The sequence below is a fragment of the Carassius carassius genome, chromosome 13, assembly GCF_963082965.1.
Source record: "Carassius carassius chromosome 13, fCarCar2.1, whole genome shotgun sequence".
NCBI classification, from domain to species: domain Eukaryota; kingdom Metazoa; phylum Chordata; class Actinopteri; order Cypriniformes; family Cyprinidae; genus Carassius; species Carassius carassius.
Genome location: NC_081767.1, coordinates 7,995,548 through 8,016,409, shown reverse-complemented (window position 1 = coordinate 8,016,409; position 20,862 = coordinate 7,995,548).

Here is a 20,862-nt window from a genome sequence, read left to right as displayed (position 1 = left end):
CATAGTGCCACCTGCTGGCAACAGGAAGTGGCATGTTTAACACTGTTATGGACTCCTAGCAAAATAATAAAAGGCATCAACAAGGGTTAAATAGGCTGGCAAAATTTTATAATCATGCTAATACATGCTAGCAACATTTGGCTAAGTGCTAAAGCATGCTACTAATGCAGTGAAACAGGAAGTTGCTGTAACTCAGGCAAGCAATGTCCGATCTATCCCAAACTTCACACGTGTGATGGGTGTTCTTTCGAACAAACACCCATGACCGAATTCAGTAATAGTCATAGCGCCACCTGCTGGTAACAGGAAGTTACATGGTTAACATTGTTGTGGACTCCTAGGAACATATTAAAAAGTGTCAACAAGTGTTAAAAAGGCTGGCAACATGTTAGAAACATACCAATAAATGCTAGCAACACTTAGCTAAATGTTAAAGCATGCTAGTGATGCAGTGAAAAGGGAATTTGCTGTAACTAATGCAAGCAATGTCCGATCTGCCTCAAACTTCAAACGTTTGACAAGAGTCCTGTCCTGAACACATCAACATGCCCATATTGAATTATATTCATAGTGCCACCTGCTGGCAACAGGAAGTGGCATGTTTAACACTGTTATGGACTCCTTGCAAAATAATAAAAGTCATCAACAAGGGTTAAATAGGCTGGCAAAATTTTATAAGCATGCTAATACATGCTAGCAACATTTAGCTAAGTGCTAAAGCATGCTACTAATGCAGTGAAACAGGAAGTTGCTGTAACTCAGGCAAGCAATGTCCGATCTGCCCCAAACTTCACACGTGTGATGGGTGTTCTGTCCTGAACAAACACCCATGAACAAATTCAGTTATAGGCATAGCGCCATCTGCTGGTAACAGGAAGTGACATGGTTAACACAGTTCTGGACTCCTTGCAAAATAATAAAAGGCATCAACAAGGGTTAAATAGACTGGCAAAATTTTATAAGCATGCTAATACATGCTAGCAACATTTAGCTAAGTGCTAAAGCATGCTACTAATGCAGTGAAAAAGGAAGTTGCTGTAACTCAGGCAAGCAATGTCTGATCTGCCCCAAACTTCACACGTGTTATGGGTGTTCTGTCCTGAACAAACACCCATGACCAAATGCAGTTATACTCATAGCGCCACCTGCTGGTAACAGGAAGTTACATGGTAAACATTGTTATGGACTCCTAGGAACATATTAAAAAGTGTCAACAAGTGTTAAAAAGGCTGGCAACATGCTAGAAACATACCAATACATGCTAGCAACACTTAGCTAAATGCTTAAACATGCTAGTGATGCAGTGAAAAAGGAATTTGCTGTTACTAATGCAAGCAATGTCCGATCTTCCCCAAACTTCACACGTGTGATAGGTGTTTTGTTCTGAACAAACACCCATGACCAAATTCAGTTATAGTCATAGCGCCACCTGCTGGTAACAGGAAGTGACAGGGTTAACGCTGTTATGGACTCCTAGGAACAAATTAAAATGTGTCAAAAAAGGTTAAATATGCTGGCAACCTTCTAGAAGCATACCAAAACATGCTAGCAACACTTAGCTAAGTGCTAAAGCATGCTACTAATGCAGTGAAAAAGGAAGATGCTGTAACTCAGTCAAGCAATGTCCGATCTGCCCCAAACTTCACACGTTTGACAAGGGTCCTGTCATAAATAAATCAACATGCCCATATTCGGTTATAGTCATAGCGCCACCTGCTGGCAACAGGAAGTGTCATTTTTAACACTTTTATGCACTATTTGCAACACAGTAAAATATGCCATTGTGTGCTAATCATGCTAGAAATATTTTCAAACATTCTAGCAACACTTAGTATGTGCAAAACGATGCTATTAATACTATAAAACAGGAAGTTGTTGTAACTCATGCATACAATTCCCCATCTTACCCAAACATCACATGTTTTATAAGAGTACTGGCCTGAACACAACTAAAGGCCAATATTCAATTCTAAGTATAGCGCCGCCTGCTGGCAACAGGAAATTAATTGTTTTATACTAACTTAAACATGACTTTTCTGATCTGCCTGAAACTTTGCATATTTGGTAAGAGTCCTGGCCTGAAGAAATTTGCATTTCAATATTCTGTTATAATCATTGCGCCACCTGTTGGCAGCAGGAAATGTGGCACAAATATTTACTATTTTATAAGCATATGGCCCAACGTTCACTGTTCCTCCTATGGGCACCGGGGGGTGGTGAACCCGAGTGCGAGGGCCCTTTCATCGCTGCTTGCAGCTTTAATTATTATTATTATTCTTCTTCTCCAGAATGAATCGCATTTTTGAGGGCCTAAACATACTCAAAAAGTCATGAAACTTTGCACACACCTCAGAACCGGCGAAAATGTACATCTGATATGGGTTTCAGAAGTGGGTGTGGCAAAATGGCTTGACAGCGCCACCTATACATGTTCAACGGTGTGCGCCTCGAGCTATGTTTCACGTACATGTATGAAAATCGGTACACACATGTAACTCTCCAATACCTACAAAAAAGTCTCTTAGAGCAAAATTCTAAACCCAACAGGAAGTCGGTTATTTTTAATATTATGAGCAAATTTTGTGTCATTTTTGCCATTTCCATGAGTTGTACTTTAACGAACTCCTCCTAGAAACTTATTCAGATCAACACCAAATTTGGTATGCCTAATCTAAAGGCCTTTGCGATGTTAAATTGCTAAGATTTTGAGTTTTCGTTAAAGGGCGTGTCCGTGGCGGCCTGGCGAATTTCGATGATTCGCCATGAAAAATGAAGTTGCTATAACTCAGACATACAATGTCCAATGTGCCCAAAACTTCACATGTTTAATAAGACTCCTGACCTGAACATATTTACATGCCCATATTCAGTTATAGTCATAGCGCCACCTATAGGCAACAGGAAGTGACATATTTTACACTTCGACAGACTACTCCTAGAAATTTTTTGACATCAATGTCTTTTTTATGGTCAGTATAATCTAAAGGCCTGTGCAATGTTAAATTGTGAAGATCTTGAGTTTTCGTTAAGGGGCGTGTCCATGGCGCCGTGACAAACATCAAAGTCTCGCCATGGGAATAAAAGATGTTATAACTCAGGCATAAAATGTCCGATCTTCCCAAAACTTCACATTTGTGATAAAAGTCCTGGCCTGAACAGATCTGAAGGCCAATATTCCATCGGGTGTGGCCAAATGGCTCGATAGCGCCACCTATACACTTTCAACGGAGTGCGCCTCGAGCTATGTTTCACGTACATTTACAAAAATTGGTACACACATGTAACACACCAATACCTACAAAAAAGTCTCTTGGTACGATATCCTAATCCCAACAGGAAGTCGGTTATTTTGAATTTTTCCTGCAAAATTGGTGTTGTTTTTGCCATTTTCAGGGGTTGTACTTTAACGAACTCCTCCTAGAGATTTATTCAGATGAACAACAAACTTGGTCAGTGTAATCTAAAGCCATTTGCGATGTTAAATTGCGAAGGAATTGAGGTTTCGTTAAAGGGCGTGTCCATGGCGGCCTGACAAATTTCGATGTTTTGCCATGAAAAAGGAAGTTGCTGTAACTCAGACATACAATGTCCAATCTGCCCCCAACTTCACATGTTGGATAAGACTATTGACCTGAACAGATCTACATGCCAATATTCAGTTATAGTCATAGCGCCACCTATTGGCAACAGGAAGTGAAATATTTTACACTACGACAAACTACTCCTAGAAATTTTATGACATCAATGTTATTTTTGTGGTCAGTCTAATCTAAAGACCTGTGTGATGTTTAGTTGTGAAGATCATGAGTTTTCGTTAAAAGGCGTGTCCATGGCGCCGTGACGAAGTTCGATGTGTCGCCATGGGAATAAAAGATGTTATAACTCAGGCATAAAATGTCCGATCTTGCCCAAACTTCACATGTGTGATAAGGGTCCTGGCCTGAACAGATCTAAAGGCCAAAATTCCATTGGGTGTTGCAAAATGGCTCTATAGCGCCACCTATACACTTTCAACTAATGGCATATACACTTTCAACGGAGTGCGCCTCAAGCTATGTTTCACGTACATCTACAAAAATCGGTACACACATGTAACACACCAATATCTACGAAAAAGTCTCTTGGTACGAAATCCGAATCCAAACAGGAAGTCAGTTATTTACAATGTTCTCTGCAAAATTGGTGTTGTTTTTTGGCCATTTTCAGGGGTTGTACTTTAACGAACTCCTCCTAGAGATTTATTCAGATCAACATCAAACTTGGTCAGTTAAATCTAAAGGCCTTTGCGAAGTTAAATTGGGAAGATCTTGAGATTTCGTTGAAGGGCGTGCCCATGGCAGCCTGACAAATGTCGATGTTTCGCCATGAAAAAGGAAGTTGCTGTAACTCAGACATACAATGTCCAATCTGCCCCAAACTTTGCATGTTAGATAAGACTTCTGCCCTTAACAGATCCACATGCCCATATTCACGTATAGTTATAGCGCCACCTGCTGGCAACAGGATGTGGCATATTTTACGCTTTGACAAAGTATTCCTAGAAATCTTTTGACATTAATGTATTTGTTGTGGTCAGTCTAATCTTAAGGCCTGTGCAATGTTAAATTATGGAGATCTTGAGTTTTTGTTAAAGGGTGTGTCCATGGCACCATGACAAAATTTGATGTCTCGCCACAGGAAAAGAAGTTGTTGTAACTCAGGCATAAAATGTCCGATCTTCCCCAAACTTCACATTTGTGATAAGAGTCCTGGCCTGAACACATCTGAAGGCCAATATTCCATTATAATGATAGCGCCACCTGCTGGCAACAGGAAGACTGGCACATATAAATGATTTTGACATATTCCACTTATATTTACGACTTTAAATGCATATATCTCGCCGTTCGCCAATTTACTAAAGCCTCTCAGTGGCGGTGAGCCCGGGTGCGAGGGCCCGTTCATCGCTGCTTGCAACTTTAATTATTATTATGTTTTAATCTCTTCATTAAATGAGGTTCACTTTTATTTCGTTTTACTTATTCATTTCATGGTCGATTTTATTGTACACTATTATTTTACATTTGCATATGAAGCCACACAATCAAGCATAATGTTATCTAGACAAGAGAAATTGTACATTATTTATTCAAATATGACCTTAATATTCGCATTATTTTGTGATGTACCAGTACAGAGGCAGAAGGAAAACAGGCGACCAGCGGTAGATTGTATTCTTGGCCATAGGGTGGAGACAAAACCAAATTTACCAGAAATCATATCTAGTCTGCTGTCCAGGTATACTAGACACACAGAAAAACACAAATAAAACTGTATTTTTAATTATTCTGTAAATTATAAACATTTAATGTATTAAAATGATATGAAAAACACATTTCTCACATTCTTAATGGACAAAGATGCACTTAAGAAGAACAAACATCCTCATGTTATTTCAAGCTCCCAGTGGAGTGACATAAAATAAGATTAGATCCAGAACCTGCTAGTACACCGCTGACAAATAAGTGGTTCATAATCTGGGAGTCTGCTGTGCGGTCACATTTGGTGCACGGCTGTTGTCAAACACAATTCAGACCACATGAAAAGAAGACAATTTCTAAAAAACTGTGGTGACAAACTGAAAATATGGCAAAATAGACCAGAAAAACATTCTTGTGCAAACTAGTAATGTCCTTTCAATACCCTCCAGATGGACAACCTAGTTTGTTTTTCCCTTTAGAAATGATAAAATAAGACAGTCATGAGCATTATGGCAAACATAAATTCATACTTATATGAATTAAATTACATTTCCATGAAATTTTAAGAAACTACAGTGTCCCCAAAATGTTTTGATGCCTTGTGACTAGAAACATTTTTCAAAAATAACGTAGAAAAGAGAAGTTACTTACATTTGTAATCTTATACTGCACCTTTGTCTTTCTTCTCTTTTCCCCAGATTTAAAGTCCTTTGCACTTTTCAAAATGGCACTAAATGCTTCTGTAGACATGCATGCTGAAATCGTTATTTTTATTGGAGATTAGAAAAATTATTTACAATTTCATTTCACCCAAACTGCCAGCCAAGTGGGATAGTTTTGATCTCAGAAATGGTATATGAGTAACCTCACATTTCATGTGTGGAATAAAATGTATCATCTTTGCATGAGGTCACAGCTGCATTATTAAAATCACATTTCCATATTTCATAAATCTGTATCTTCTTGTCTATCTCTCAGAGCCTCGAAAATCACTTTCCCATCACCCTCTCTGATGTGATTCTCACCAAGATACAGTTCGGTCAGGTAACAGGAGAACTTATATACTGAAAGACATTTATGGATACCCATACAGTATAATGAGAAAACACATAAATCTGTCATGTAATTTACTCTCAAAGAGCATCAGTTGATGAGTCAGGATCAACAGTTCAGACATATGGTAAAATATTTATCCAATCTTAAGTCTACCATCTACCGGAACATGCTGAGAAGTGGCAACAGGTGTAATCAATTTTGATAATAAATGCTTAAAGAGTGTATTTTAATCAATGTAAACTAAAAATATTCAGTGGTCTGCCAAAGAAATCAGTTTCTGGTTACTCTCTTTAATTACACTGAAGTGGCTTGTTGTTTTATTAATATTATCTGCAACTACAGTTTTTGTTTTCTTTAATATACAGTCATTGCCAAAAATATTGGCACCCTTGGAAAATATGATCAAATAAGGCTGTGAAAATTAATCTGCATTGTTAATCCTTTTGATCTTTTATTTAAAATCACAAAAAGCTAACCTTTCATTAGCAAAAATTTAAAATTGGGGGAAATATAGTTATGAAATGTTTTTCTCAAATACATGTTGGACACAATTATTGGCAACCCTAGACATTCTTATGAGTAAAATATCTCTGAAGTATATTCCCATTCATATTCACAATTTTGAGCACTCCGGGTGATTATGAACATGAAATTATCCAGCCGTGGCTTCCTGTTTCAAAGAAATTTAAAAAGGAGGGAAAACAAAGCACGAATTTCCTTAATCATCCATCACAATGAGAAAAACCAAAGAATATATTTCTGATGTGCAGAAAAAGACAGTTGAGCTTCACAAATTTGTGAAGTGGCTTTAATAAAAGAGCTAGATCAGTGAAAATTCTCATTTCCACCATCAGGGCAATAAAAAATTAAAAAATTAGCTTTTTAGCAGCAAACACTCAAGATGGGTTTGGTGCACACAGGGATAAAAAGTACCCCATGTGTACAATGAAATATACTGCTGTTTTTAATGTCATGGGCCTACATTTCTGCTGGAGGTCCTGGACATCTTGTTTAGATACATAGTATATTTGATTCTATCAAATACCAACAGATAAAGAAAAAAAAGTGACTGACTCTCTTAGAAATCTTATAATGGGGCATGTTCAGATCCTCCAACCGTACAGTAATCCAAACACAAACCTCAAAAACAACAAAAATGGGTCACTGGGCACAAAAACAAGCGTATGCTATGGCCATTCCAGTCCTCTGACCTGAACCCTACAGAAAATGAGTGGGGTGAACTGAAGAGGAGAAGCTGGGAATCTGAAGGATCTGGAGAGATTCTGGATGAAGGAATGGTCTCTGATCTCTTGTCAGGAGGGACCTGACTTGACTCTGGAGGGACCACGGGGACCTGACTCAACTCTGGAGGGACCACGGGGACCTGATCTGACTCGACTCAATGGGGACCGGACCTGACTCGACTCTGGAGGGTGAACGGGAACCTGACTCGACTCTGGAGGGACCATGTGGACTGGACCTGACTCGACTCTGGAGGGACCACGGGGACCTGGCTCCACTCTGGAGGGACCACGGGGACCTGACTCGACTCAGGACGGTCACCTGTGGCGATTTTGTGCCGTGGCGCTGGGTTGGCGGCCATCTTGTGCAGTGGCGCTGTGCCGGCAGACATTTTGTGCCGTGGTGCTGGGCTGGCGGCCATCTTGTGCAGTGGCGCTGGGCTGGGCGGCCACTTTGTGCAGTGCCGCTGGGCTGGTGGCCATCTTGTGCAGTTCTGCTGGGCCGGCGGCCATCTTGCTCAGTGGCGCTGGCCTGGCGGTCACCTGGTGTTGTGGCGCTGGGCTGGCGGCCATCTTGTGCTGTGACGCTGGGCTGGCGGTCCTCCTGTCTGGAGACACAAGTTTAGAGTCAGCCATCACACCTGGGGAGACAGGTGTGGCTGGAGTATTCCACTGAGACCGATGTTGTAGGTAAATGGTGAACCCCCAAAAATCCAGGATCTCAAGCTCCTTCATCTCTCACTCAGGCACAGGGTTATCAAGGCAGGCGTTAAAAAGGTCAACCGCCATGGTCCGGAATCTTTGTGCCAAACCACCCACCTCACTCCCCTTTTGACGGAGGGTGGTTAAGTTCGAAAGTCTCCCCATCCGCTCCTCTATGGTGTCTGGGGAAAGGATACAAAATCCCACACTGCTGGATCTGGGCATGATGGAGTCCTTCTGTTACAAATGCACACAGGAAACGAGAGATCCAATAGCAGTGTTTAATGGGAAATCCAAAATCAAAATCCAAAACAGGCAGGAGGTCAAAAACAATGAAAGCAGTCCAAAAAAACAAGAAACATGAAAAACACAAGGGAACAGGAGAAAGTCGGGTGATGGAAAACAAGGGCTCCATGAAACAGATAGAAACAGACTAGTTTATATAGACAGGTGAAGATGATGAAAGTGGAGACAGCTGAGTGCATTTAACAGGTGTGCAATTAACAGTAATGAAGGGACAAGGCTTTGTGGGAAATGTAGTGCCTGCAGTGGGGTGACTATGGGGAAGTGAGACCACTAGTGGTCACCCAGGGAAACACAGACCAGGCACTGTGACATATGTGCATTAGAAAAAACATTTATTTCATAATGCTATTTCCCTCCATTTTAAATTCTTATTATACAATGAAAGGTTAGATTTTTGTTATCTTTTTTAACAATGAAGATACATTTTCCCCGCCTTCTTAGATCATATTTATCAAGGGTTTACTTTTAACATTTAAAGCACACTACAAACACATTTCTTTTTCACAAGGGTAACAGGGAATACTAATTAAAAGTGGAGCCTTTTAGACAGAGGGCATGTGGTTGCAGTGACGAAAGGCAAGATAAATTAGTAGTCTGGTGCAAGTAAAGCATTTTAAACATATCTGTGTGAAGTTTTATTGTCATAAAATACATCACATGTGTTGACAATTCCAGCTTCAAATAAAAGACAGCTGAAATTTTGAAACATACAAACAAAATCATGTACTAAGGAGGTGACACTTACTGTACATGTGAAGGAGCTCCAGGAATCAAGTTAATTTGGTCCCCCCATCCTGAGTTATCAATGGAATTATTTGACACTATAGATCACTCTATTTTAATCACTCGTTTAGAGACTAATTATGGAGTTTCTGATTCTGCATTCAAGTGGTTTAAGTCTTACCTCTCCGATCTCAAGCAGTTTGTTGTGATGGGTGATTGCAGGTCTGAGGTCATTGTGGTGCACTCTGGTGTTCCCCAGGGTTCAGTTTTGGGCCCCTTACTTTTTAGAACTTTTTTAAGAACACTTGGTCTTAACTTTCACTCTTATTCCGAGCACAAATTGAAAACCTGATGTCAATATGCCTGTGTCTTTTCTTTCTCAGTGTTTTACTGAGATAAAAAAAATGGATGTCTGAAAATTTTCTCGGTCTAAACAGTGACAAGACTGAAGTGATGCTTATTGGTTCACCTCATCAGTTGTGTAAAGCAGAGTCCATAAACTTAAGTGTGGATGGCTCTGCTTTACAGTTTCAAAGTGCACTTGGTGATATTTGACGCCAATGTAACATTTGATCCACATGTTCGTAATACAGTCAAAGCATCTTCTTTCATCTCAGAAACATTGCCAAATTACGTCCCATGTTGACTTTCTCTGTGACCGAAAAGTTAATCAACACTTTAGTTTTTTCACGTATTGATTATTGTAATGCTTTGCTGGCTGGAGTTTCAAATTCAGAAATTCAGCTGCTAGAATTCTTACCAGTGCAAGGGAGCACATCACACCTATCCTGGAAAAAATGCACTGGCTTCCTGTTCGTTTTCGTATCGATTTTAAAATTCTCATGCTCACTTATAAGGCCTTGTCTAATCTGGCCCCTCAATATTTGTGTGAGCTTTTAACCCCATACACTCCTACATGTGCTCTATGCCCTTCTGAAGCTGGTCTTTTAACTGTTCAAACAACTCGGCTAAAAACTATGGGTTATTGGCTTTTCTTTCTTTGGCTCCTAAATTGTGGAATTCCCTGCCCTCTGAGATTAGAAATGCAGAATCCCTTAGTCATAATCATAAAAATTAATCATCCCGTTTTTAGGGTAGCTTTTATGTGATTTGTGATGACTTTGTTTGTTATTTTATTGGCTTTGTATTTTATTGTTTGGTTAGTTTTTTACTGTCTCCACTGTTATGTGTATCTTTTAATGACATATTTTTTCTGCAAAGCGCTTTGAGATGCTACTTTTAAAGGCGCTATATAAAATAAATTGTATTATTATAATTAATTATCAAACAGCAGCTTTTGCAACGCCATGCCCGCTCTTGGTTTTTTCCTCTTTTCTTCTTTGTCCTCTTCCTTAACCACAACATGACATTCACAGCTAAAACTAATCTGGTATCCATCAAATACACCTGATTCACTGCCTCCTCCCATTCATCAACAGATGGAATTCATTTTTTATGATAACATAGTAAAAAATGATGATTTAACTGGGAAACTACATTAAATCTTCGTGAGAGGCCTATAAATTAAAACACACACAGTGGAAGAAAAACATCTATCTCTGAGTTCTTTTGTTGGCCTAAAGGGACAGTTTTGGGGGAAACTACAAATGCTGTTTGACCACACAGAGAATGTGATGGCTAGAGTGTGAGACCACCTTCACTCATCACCAAAAACCACAAGTTCAGTTGTGGCCTCCCTATAGGCCAATTCAAACTACACCAACAGACAGAGACAGCTGAACGAGTAAAATAAATGACATTACAAGACCCGACAAATGCCAATTCAGCATGTTCAGTCAGCAAAAACAAGTGCAGACAGGGGCGATCTGACAAAACCTGATGAACACGCGTCTCTTGTCATTTGTTGGCATCTGTCGGGGCAGTGTGAATTGTTTTTAAGATGACACAATCAACGTATGTGTGTGAACACATTGAACATGTGTCATTTAGAAGAATTTGAGCACATTGAAATCTTCAGTGGAAATTAAGTGGAAATTGGATTGTTGTCAGTTGATATTACTGCAAATTAAAATCAGATAATTTAATTTAGTAAAAATTTAATAGTAAAAAGAAACTGGTTGATATTGTCTTGGAAATCAAACATTTAAAAATAATTTTAAAACTAATTCTTCATATACTTTATGTTGTTGAATTTAATAAGTATTTTTCAGTACACAATAAGCATTAAACGTGTCAAATAATGTCTAATTTCAGTATCTGTTTTTTTCTTGAGAATTATAACAGGGGTTCTCAAAAAATTCTATCAGCCAAAACATGTAGAAGTAAAATATTTATCTAATGTAAAATAAATTCTATTTAAAATATATTTATTTCATACAAAGTATAGCTCAAATCTTATTATAATTTATTATAATATTATAATTATCTTATATATTATAATATTTACTAACATATTGTTCTAGACTTATTGATAGAAAAAACATATAATTAAACTTTATATGAGGAGTTTTTTTTTTTTTTGCAAAAACAGACAACAGGAGACAAAACTTGCTCTTTGATAAAAATAATGTTTTTTATAATGCCATCATGTTTTTATTGTGTTAGTTAGCTGCACTGTATTTGTAGAATATTAGCTGTTAGCTGTAAATGTGTGAATATTTAGCATGAAATAATTATATTTCAAATACATTTTAGTACATGTATTTTTCACTACCAAAGATAAAGATCATTAATATAAGTTTGCATGACTTGGCCAGCCAAAAAAAATTATATTGTATATAAACATAGTGCTCATTACTCTAAAAGTAGCTGAAATGACTATAAACTGTTTCATTAAATTACAGCTTTTTTACAGTCTTCTCACACTTGCAGTGAGAAAAACATATTAATGACATGGATAATTGATAAGAGTCCAAATATATCTGGATGGCACACGATTTTAATGGAACTAATCCCACTGGAATATTTAACATGTTTAGTCAGTCAGGTCAGATTTATGATGTCTGGAAGCAGTTATCTAGGGACTGATTCATCAACTATCCTGTTGAAGAGGTTTCCTATTCATATTCGTCACGTGCATACGATTTTGAACTTGTATTGTACTACCACTATGTATTTAGTGTGTTTATCCACTTAATTTTTGAGTATCTAAATTTAGTTTTCCTTTTTAGTGCCCTAGGGAAAATCTGCTTATTCTTACTTTCGCAGACTCCCATTTTTTATGATTATGGTTTATAGTCATGTGAGTGTTGTTAAAGTTGGAAAATGTTCATAAATATATTGGGGGGATAAATGCAGCTTTTGATCTGATAACCGTGAATCAGATTTATTTCAATTGATTGTGCACCCCCATTTGCTCATTTTAATGCTACATTGATTTAATTAATCAGTAGCTTCTCTTCACTTCACAATCCTCAGCAGCTCCTTCACAAACCCTCAGAAGTGTGTGAACCCTTTTTGGGAAACCTGATTACTTATATAAATAGTAAGTCAGGAGACAAATGTCCCCATTGCCTCAGAAAGTGACACAAATGTCTGCATAATATAACAAAATGAGTTACTTTGAGGAAATTAGTTTGGTGTATGTGTATATATCTACCCAGAGTAGGTACATGTGTGTGTCCTACACAGCCCTGTGTGACACTATGATATTTCCTGTTTCTCCTCCACATTCTCTCTGTGGATGTGCTGTGTTGTCAACTTGATGTAATAGGAGTGCTAAGTATATTTGCTCAGGTGGTTTCAATGGAGGTTTTGCGTAAGTGAGGGAAACCAAGAGCCCATAAGAGCTCCTAGTGATTGTAGTGATAACTGTGTGAATATGCACAAGCATATCAAAACATATAGGCTGTATGAATATGTGTCTGTTGTGGACATTGCTAATTAATCACGTGCACACACACACACACACACACACACACAGACACATAAACGTATTAGGTTTAGAAAAACAGAAAAGTCTTAAAGAAGTCCTGTCTTGACTTTTTTTGGATAAAACTAGTCCTTGAGGATAAAATGAGTCCCTGAGGCACAATTAATTCAGCAATGACCTGTTATTGATAGAATGAATTAGGTGAAAGTAGACAAACTCGCATACACACCTGTGATAGATGTCGACCTGTTTTGATTCGCTGCCAGTTTTTGGCTGTTTTCAGCAGCTCAATGGCACCCACATACTTCAGCTCATTGCCATTGATGAATACCTTCTTAAATATTTGGATTGACCAATGAATGCATTTAATTTAACATTAAACTATTCTGTTATATGTGACTTTTAAAGATCAGAATAAGATGTCAGTGGTCCTTGTTCAGTACACACAGACAACGAATTTGACCCCTATTTATCAGAAAATGTTGATGAAAAATACGTTTATTTTCTTCTTTTCTCAATCTTAATGATTTGCAAGTAGGACAGCATTAAGACAGATGTTTAAATTGTTTATCATTTTAAATTAAACTGGTTAATCATTCTTACAAACCATCAGATTCAGTATTGAAACACTAGACGAAATACCCGTGTTTATGTGAACTGAATGAAACAATTAATGCATCACCTTGTTTCAGATGTTTCCTGAGCTACAAAAGCCCTCAAACATATTAGCTCAATCTCTTTTTTTATTCTCAGTTGATGAAATAGATTCTTGACAATACCCTGTGCACTTTGCATCCGAAACAATCTTCACTTGAACATTTCTAAAGTGTATTTTTTTCTACAGAACCTGCAGTTTTAGAGGCATTTTTCCTCAGAAAGCGCTGTCTTATGAAAATTACATCTTACAATGTGCTGATTTATGAGCAGCTTGTTCTCCAAAAGGTGCACTCAGGATGTCCATGTACTTTGAGATGATGTCTAAATTTCTGGGTGCCTGCAAACATTTACTTTATGCACACTCAGACTGCTCTAAGGAGAGTATTGAAGCTCAATGTGGATACGGTTAGAAGATCCACATGCCACATTAGTGTGATGGACAGCATGGATGGAAATAATCCCTTCCTGCCTTCCTTTACGAAAAATAAGTTTATTCAAGTGTGCTATTAGTATACTTCTTTTAAACTATAAAATAGGCAAGTATACTTTCAGTCTACTTTCATGCACTTCTCAGAAATGTGCTTTATGTACTTGTCAGAAATATACTTAAAATGACATTTAAGTATACTCAAAAAAGTTTAAATATATTGGAGCTATACTTGTGCTCTGGCAATCCATGTTTTCATTGTTATAATGAAGGGGGCGCTATTACATATCTACTGTACAGAATTTCCAAAATGAAAACGAAGAAGTCCGAAATAACAGATGCTTCCACAAGTAATCTAACATGATCATCAGACATAAAACAGCATAAAACTGTGTAATGTTATGGAATAAAATTTTGACCCATGAAGATTTAATGACTGTCAAGCTTTGGGCTGTTGATCGACTCTACGTTTTGATTGACTGTAGACTGAAAGTATACTTTCCTATTTTTAGTTTTAAAAAAGTTTACTAAAAGCACTCTTGAATAAACATATTTTTTTGTAAGGGTAGTCCTAAACGCTCACATGACTCTTTCCCCAGGCCATTCTCCTCTTTCATCTCCAGTTGTTTCCTGTCTCTATCTCTCTGTCTCTTTCCTATTGCAGAAAGGCAAAAAATATAGCTTAAAACAGATACTTGGGTGTACTACACTCAACAAATCAAATTAATTAAACCTTCAGAGGTGGTGCAACTGATATGGCAGGACAGAGGCATTTCTAGTAATTCTTGGAATGTGCAGACGAACTCTCTCAAACAGAGTGGAGCCGTGTCTATGCACAGAGTGGTGGAAAGTGTGTGGATGATCAAGTGGCCTGTCAAAAAAGCATTTCTTTAAGCCTACATAAGAGAGATCCTTGTAACTCATGTCCACTCATAAAACCCCCGTGGACCAGAAAGATGTTGTCAGCTGTAAGCAGTCATCAGCTGAAGCTCATATTCATGAATATATGATGTGATGAAATGTTTCTGCAGAAGCTGATGGATCCCAGGAGTCGCAGAGATTCATAGGTTAATGAGAAACATAAGCATCAGTGGTTGGAACAATCCGTACCTCACAAAACTGTTGGTGAGGAGTGAAGCTAGCAGAGCTCTGCTCCATGAACCCAAACCAATAACACAAACTCTCGGAAGATATTTGACTGGCCCCCAAACCTCCAGTCAGCAAACCTTTCAACCCATCCTGTCCCATGCTGAGAGAAAAACAGACAAGACAGACAGAGAAGAGAGGTGATTATTAAACCTTCAAAACCACACTGAAGATGACTGAAAAAAAATATTTAAATGGGAAAAACATACTTGCTGAAACTAGTGAAACAAAGTGATAAATATTTTCCAAAGTATACTCTAACTCGGTCAGTAGAATGGTATTGTAAGGAGCCATTCACACAAAACACATTCTTGTGGAAAAAAGTGGAAAAAAAATTGCAAGGTCCGGAGACATTTCTTTTAGGAATTCCTTTAACTTCTTTTAAAGTGATGCATTTTTATACCAGTGTATCAGGCGTGAGATGAGAGTTCAATGGTCAAACACGTCGGTCTATTTAATTTTTACATGCAACCAATGGAACACCAACACACTGAAATGCAAAAATACAAACCAGATTCCAAAAAAGTTGGGAAACTGTACAAATTGTGAATAAAAACAGAATGCAATGATGTGGAAGTTTCAAATTTCAATATTTTATTCAGAATACAGCATGTGACATTTCAAATGTTTAAACTGAGTAAATGTATAATTTTAAGGGAAAAATAAGTTGATTTTAAATTTCATGGCATCAACACAACTCAAAAAAGTTGGGACAAGGCCATGTTTACCACTGTGTGGCATCCCCTCTTCTTTTTATAACAGTCTGCAAATGTCTGGGGACTGAGGAGACAAGTTGCTCAAGTTTAGGAATATGAATGTTGTCCCATTCTTGTCTAATACAGGCTTCTAGTTGCTCAACTGTCTTAGGTCTTCTTTGTCACATCTTCCGCTTTATGATGCGCCAAATGTTTTCTATGGGTGAAAGATCTGGACTGCAGGTTGGCCATTTGAGTAACCGGATCCTTCTTCTACGCAGCCATGATGTTATAATTGATGCAGTATGTGGTCTGGCATTGACTTGTAGAAAAATGCAAGGTCTTTCCTGAAAGAGACGACGCCTGGATGGGAGCATATGTTGTTCTAGAACTCGGATATACCTTTCAGCATTGATGGTGCCTTTCCAGATGTGTAAGCTGCCTATGCCACATGCAACCTCATACCATCAGAGATGCAGGCTTCTGAACTGAGCGCTGATAACAACTTGGGTTGTCCTTGTCCTCTTTAGTCCGGATGACATGGCATCCCAGTTTTCCAAAAAGAACTTCAAATTTTGATTCGTCAGACCACAAAACAGTTTTCCACTTTGCCACAGTCCATTTTAAACGAGCCTTGGCCAAGAGAAAACGGCTGTGCTACTGTATCATGTTTAGATATGGCTTTTTTTGACCTATAGAGTTTTAGCCAGCAACGGTGAATGGCACGGTGGATTGTGTTCACCAACAATTTTTTCTGGAAGTATTCCTGAGCCCATGTTGTGATTTTTCTTTACAGTAGCATTCCTGTATGTGATGCAGTGATGTCTAAGGGCCGAAGATTACGGGCATCCAGTATGGTTTTCTGGCCTTGAATTGGTGATCCTCTGCCCATCTTGACTTCTGAGAGACATTGCCACTCTGAGAGGCTCTTCTCATACCCAATCATGTTGCCAATTGACCTTATAAGTTGCAAATTGGTCCTCCAGCTGTTCCTTATATGTACATATAACTTTTCCGGCCTCTTATTGCTACCTGTTCCAACTTTTTTGGAATGTGTAGCTCTCATGAAATCCAAAATGAGCAATTTTTGGCATAACATTTCAAAATGTCTCACTTTCAACATTTGATATGTTATCTATATTCCATTGTGAATAAAATATAAGTTTATGTGATTTGCAAATTTTTCCATTCCTTTTTTACTCACAATTTGTACAGTGTCCCAACTTTTTTGGAATCGGGTTTGTAAATACACAGAGATCAAAGCTGCAGTTCATGACAAAGCTGCTGTGTGTGATCTCTTTATAAATGTGATAAAAATAATAATTGCATACAGTTATCTATTAAAGCCTATATGAAGCTCTCCTTGAACGTCATTCCATAGATTAGTGATGATCTACAATAGAAAAACCTCCCAGAATCTCATCAACATCTTAAAAATGACAGAGGACCCCTTATAGAACTCCTAGGCACTTACTGTTATAACCATCTGACCGGCACATATAAATCTGTGTATGTGCCAAATGTATATGTTAGGATTGTCCTAACAGCATTCATGTGCAGAACTTCAATTGCATGCTTATCCACCATATTGTTATCCTTACATTCATTGTCTCCAAGTCAGTAGCATATGGCAATGATTTCCACATCAAAGCTGTTCTAGAAGTAAATTTATCCTTTAAACTGGACATATTTTTTCCAATTTATAAGATCTGAAGTGTGAACATGTTGACCCTGGAAGGAAATGAAAATGGGTGTGGAATGCAGGATAATAAAAGTATGTCAGTAACCATAACATATAACCAGCAGAAGCATGCATTGCCTGAAGAGGGTCTTTTCAGTGGTGGTTTAGGAAATGTAAAACTATGATATTACAGCATAATTTTGCTAAATTGCACACAATTTTTGGATACAGAAACATGGCCACTTCTATATATTTCCTAGACGTGAACAATAGTTGCATCCATGGTTGATTTGTTGGTTTTAAACCTAAAGTCTACTTCTAAAATATACTTCTCCATCAACTTAGAGATGATTGATTTGATGGATTTTTTAGTGTAACTTATTTATTATGAAGTTTAAGTGTGCTATTTGTATGAATTTTAGTAATGCTGTGCATTTTTTTTTATATTATCAGCACAAATTCAAGTGATGTACATACATCTATCTACATCTACTGCAGAAATTAAAATCTGAGGACCACTGTCCTCCAACTATGATCCAACACCTGAACAATTTACACTAATTTTTCATGTCCCAATTTCCAAGTGAAAATCTACAGGACAGTGGCTCTCCTGGAGCAGAGTTGATCTATTACCTGCTTGGCCTTGGTACTCAAAGCCCCCATTGGCTCAAAACAAGGATGTAAAACTGTAAGACCATGCAAGTAGGCTTCAAATTAAATGTTTGTTGATAGGCCTACATTCCTTACTGTATGTATCAGTTTTAAATAAAATGTTATGTTTATGATGTGATTTCATCTCACATGTTTTTCTTACAGAATTTACAAGTCTTATAGTGCTGGAAACATAATCAAAAATGTTGGCAGTATAGCTGAGTAAATCTCCTGATTTTAGTCAGGTCCTCATGGGTTTAACAACTCTGCCATAGCCTCAGAGGTATTGCGGTTCTTGTTGAAAATACAGACCAGTGGTAGGCAGCCAATCGCCTCACAAACTAAAAAGCACCACCACAGTGATAACAAGTCTTCAACTACTTCTAAGCAAAATTTCATTGATTTGGTCATCATTTACTCCAATTCCTTGTGTTCCTCGGTCCGTACTTGTGTGATTTTTTTTTCATGCAACACAAAAGGAGACTTATATATCATACTGATTTCTCTTTGCCATGCAGCTACAGTGAAAAAGGATGCCATAAAAGTATCATGAGTACATAGACGTAAATTAACAGGGACTTGGGGCAAAAATGGCACCAAAATAAACAAAAATGCCCATTGAAACAAAGTCGTGTTTAAAGTGAAATTGTGAAAAATGATTGAAAAGTGTCACTTAACCAATCACAACATGTTTCTGTTGAGCTTTTGAATGCAAAGGACAAACAGAGGTGTAAATTTAAGCTATTTAAATTATGCAACTGTCAGGTTAATACATGTATGCACCTTTAAGCAGTTGGTTTATAACATTTTATTGGTAATAGTTCATAGTATCCTGACTGATTACAGTAATTAGATAAATGTATGTATTTGACAAAAGACAACACAGATATGTTTAATAAGGTAATTATAAAAAATTGCACTTATGAAGGTAAAAAATGCCCTTCAAACAAGAAATCAATTGCAGTATGCAAATATTGTCCCAAAAGTATAAAATATTGATAATGGAAAATTTTTTTTTTAAAGACATTTAATTCTTTATTTATTTTTATCGGCTTTAATTATGTAACATTATGTGGAAATACACAGACAAAAAGAATATGAATGATTGAAAGGGAGAGAGAGACAGCAGGTGCATTTAACATGTAAAGCCAAAATGTTTTGCAACAAAATTTTGAGATGATAAAAAAATAAATCAATCTGGAACCTGAAATTGTTGTTTAATGCAGGACTCTTTCCAAAGCTAAACTGATCCAGTTTTAAGATAAAATGTTAACAGTTATGCCTCATTACCATTTACTGATGAAATAAAGGACACATATCTTACTGTGAAGAATGTGACTGAACAAACTTTTTTTTTTTGTTTGCACAGGAGGAATGTTTGGTTTGTATTGCAGCAGACTTGGCTGTCCTGGTGTACCCTTTCTCTCTCTTTTGTGCTGGAACAAACATCCTGAGGATAAATGATTTCCATAACTGCCAATCACAAAACTAGGATATACAGTGAAGTGGGATTGGTCCTCACCAGCTCAACTATATCTTTTTGCTTGAGAGACTGACTCCAGATGTGGAATTGACTGCTGTCAAAAAGCATCTTATTTGTTTAAAGTGTTTGCAAACCAAATGTTATTGGACTTTTGTTCATATAGCAGTACTTTTAAATGAAAAAAGTGCACAATACACTACTTTTGAATGCATTCTTATTATTGTGCATAACAATGAGATTAATTGCTGACAATCATGCGATTAATCACGTAAAAAAAAAAAAAATCGTTGCCCAGCACTAATATATATGTATGTATGTATGTGTGTGAAATGTTTTGAATCAAAATATTCACAACTTAAAAAATCAACTATGTTAGATCTTAAAAATGCAAACCCTGAAAAAAACAATGCATGAAAATGCAAGCACTGTTAATGCAATTCATTCTTTTTTCAGTTTTCATGCTTTTTTGTTTTAGACATTTGTCATTATTTTTCTTCCATATTATTGGCTTTTGTTGCACAGAAGAGCAATATGTTTGATAAACTAAGTACAATAATCTTTTTGGTGAGCTGTTTTATATCTTTTTTTTATAGTCACAGTTTTAAAGTTCAGATAGCCCCCAAATAATCCAGGCTATAGTCTGATGTAATCCATGATTGTAATAATTTCCATAGAAGTATTACAAAACCAAGTCAAATAGTCAAAATAGTAAGAAAAATTAGATTTTGCCTCAAATTCTGAAAAATATTATCACCATGGGCATCGCTATGCCATTTTTAGGGGGGCTGTAGCCCCTTAACACATAAATAAATACATATAAAACGATCATGTTGCCATTTTTATTTGAAAAAATTACCTTTAATATAAACCATATTAATTACAGTGCATGTTGCAAATAGGTTTGCATGCTTGAGCTAGAAATGCAAACAGTAAAATTTTGTGTTTGTACCGTAGACAGGTGTGTGTGTGTGTGTGTGTGTGTATGTGAGTGAGTGAGTGAGAGAGAGAGAGAGAGAGAGAGA